This window comes from Hipposideros armiger, unplaced genomic scaffold (genome assembly GCF_001890085.2).
Source record: "Hipposideros armiger isolate ML-2016 unplaced genomic scaffold, ASM189008v1 scaffold_11, whole genome shotgun sequence".
NCBI classification, from domain to species: Eukaryota; Metazoa; Chordata; class Mammalia; order Chiroptera; family Hipposideridae; genus Hipposideros; species Hipposideros armiger.
Genome location: NW_017731361.1, coordinates 5,947,853 through 5,951,017, shown reverse-complemented (window position 1 = coordinate 5,951,017; position 3,165 = coordinate 5,947,853).

The following is a 3,165-nucleotide window of genomic DNA, read 5'->3' as shown; positions in this document are numbered from 1 at the left end:
ACTCCCAAACAGACAGCAGGTATCATGCTGCTTCACAGCCCTCAAGCCCGTTGTCATGTTCTGTAAAATGGGGCAATAAGAATGCTTCCTCACAGGGATATAGTAAGGTTGAAGTGAATTTTGAACATAGAATGTTCTGCTCGGTGCCTGGAGCAGAGTAATAAGAAGCTGCCCTGCTGGACCTGATCTGAAACTATCCAAGGGAACAACACAGTTTGTGCTGCTGTGTTGTGAGGGGCTGGAAGGATTGGAAGTGAATCACAGCCCTGGAGAAATTCTCCCACTCCTGCAAGATAGGAGGACACACAGCAGTCGTTATCTTACAGGGACATGTTGTTCTGTCTACCTGGTGCCTCACTTCCTGCTCCTTCCTTTCACCCCCCCCCCATTATGAAGCCCCCAGTCCTTAGGGTCTCAGCTGGTATTTTCACTGTTGACAAAACTAACTTCCTAATGACTTGAATCACTTGAATTACTGTAACTTGAATTTTTTTTCCAAATGTGTATAATTCTATAGAGGCCACTAATTTTTTTTTCTTAATAAAATAAAATTCAAACTAATCGAGTTGTTCTTTCTCCCCCTGGACCCTGCCGAAAAGAATGGGGAACATGTACTTTTGAAATCACCTGATGTCTTAGATTTCCTCATTCACCAGAAGAAAATTCAATAATGAACCCAGCACAATTCACAGGGAGGGGAGAAAATTTCTCCTACCAGTCCTTGGGGGAAGAGACATGAGTCCGATTACAGAGTGAAAATTTAATAGCTGCCTGACATTCTAGAGAAAAGAGGGTCGGAACCGTTTGAACAGTTGCGTGCTTAGAAACGGTGATTGTGTTATCTGTGCTGAAAAAGGGCTATTGAGCCAGGTTTTCACTCTTGTGTTCAAAATATGGGGACTGCAAAGACCACACAGATGACAGATGACACAGGAGGAGTTGCCTTTCTGTGAAGGTGAAAACGAAGTTTGGCTTGGTGATAATACAGGTTGGGTCATGATGGCTGGTAAAAAATTAGTTTTAAACTTGATGGCTCTGAGTAGTGAGGCTTCCATAATATAGACAGACCTTAAATTGCACCAGAAAAGAATCCTAAATCCTTTAGGAATATTCATATTTATGAGCATACGATTTCCTCCATAAAATTCAGATAATTCTAGATCATGAGTGATTCTATGCATGAAAAGCTAACATTATCCATGAAACTATTTTTCTCCACCTCTGCACAGATAATCCCACTAATTGGGCAGCATGACTCATTTATCTCATTTCATTTTGCAATAACACTTAAAGGAACTACTCTTAGCGCTCCTCTATTGCTGATGAGCGTCGCCTCGTTAGGAAGTGGAGGAGGAAGGATTCAAATTTAGATCTTTCGGATGCCTGAACTCCCCCTGCCCCCAGTATTGCCTTCCCAACATTCTGGGAATTTCCAAGAGCACAAAGGCCTTTGGTGTCCAGAAGTTTCTATCCCTTTCCAAAAATCCATTTAAAAAATTAAAAAGGCGTAGGATTGTAATTTATACCTGGTATTTCCACAGGAAATTTTAGTTTGAAAGGGTTACACATTCATTATGCTACTTAATCCTCACAACAGCCTGTGAGGCAAATGTCATTTTCCTTATTTTACAGACAGAAAATGGAGGCTGGAAGGGGTCAGGGAACCGCCTTGGGTCCCACAGCCAGTAACTGATAATCGGCCCCAGATTTCAGCCCAGGTTTCTCTGCCTCCACAGCCCTCCCTGCCCCTGCCTGACCATCAGTTCTCAGACCTCGAAGGCACAGCTTCTTTATTTTCTCTGCCTTTCCTGTCGTGACACACAGCCCTGTGTTCCCTTCTGCTTCCTGATGAAAGATCCAAGTACAAGCAGGCATGTGCTTGACACTGCAAGCCTGCAATTCTGGGCAACCGGATGCAATCATCTTTTGAACCGTATCCTCAAGGAATAAATCGCCGGAGAGCGAGCGGCTTGGTTTTCTGTTTTGTTTTAAACAATAAGAGATGTGCAAGTTGCTATCAGTGTTTGAGGTTTCTAATCAGCCCAGACTGTCTCCTCTATAATAGATGCTGACCTTCTAAGCTCATAAACCTGCATAATTATTGCTGAAGTTAGTGTTTGCATCTTGTTTCGGGGACACGGTTCTGACAGCACTGGGAACAGCAAGTATGAGAAGTCATTACGGGGCAGGCTGCCTGTGAGAATGGTACTTTCAATTGTACCAGGCAAATAGCAAACAGATGAGTTTCTATCAAGGCTAGGAGGAAATTTAGGTTTGCTGTACACACACTTAGCTTCCAGATCGAATAAAACGGCAATTTTTGTTTCCATCAATTAGAGGGGCCAGCCTGGGAAGGGTCCCAGCTGGTTGATTTGCCATGTCTGTGACAGCAATTGTGCCAGCAAAGGCTGATGTACGTCAGCCATTTAAATGAGAGGGTATAGTCCTGGTTTTATTTAGTGAGACCTGTCGTCAAACTAAAAAGTTAAAAATCAATCAACTGTTTTTTTTTGTTTGTTTTCTTTTTTTTTGGGGGGGGGTTTGTCATGGCAAACCAAATAGCTCGCCCCCCTAGTTGTTTCAGAACTTTAACCTATAAATTGACCATTAGTGTGGTGTCTGATATTCATTCATTTAAGAATATTTATTGAGTACCTACTATATGGAAAGCACTGTGATAGCACTTATATATACAGTTACATATAACATAGGTAATATCCCTGCCCTCTTAGGGCTTACATTCAAGCGAGAGAGACAGAAAAAGTAAATTAGTAAAATAGGACACGTCCTTGAATGCCCAGGGAAGGCCTCTACGAAGGGGCAGTGTTGGATTCTATACCGTAGGATGAAAAGCTGCTTGTGTGATGACCTGGGAAAGAGCATGCTAGGCCGCAGAGAGTTTTGTTTTCTGTTTTTCTATCAGTTTGGCAGATAGATGACCCTTCCTTTTAAGTAATGTAACAAATAAGTATATAAATGACATAATTACAGACACAGGTGTGACAACTGAGTTTGCGAACTTATTGCAACAATGTTGCTAACCTTGTTTTGATATCAGAGGGACTATTCGTTATGAATTTGTACCAGCTAGACAAACAGCCAAGTTTACTATTTGGAAGTGCTGAAAAGGCTGCGTGAAAACTTTAGATGACCTGAACTTTTCAC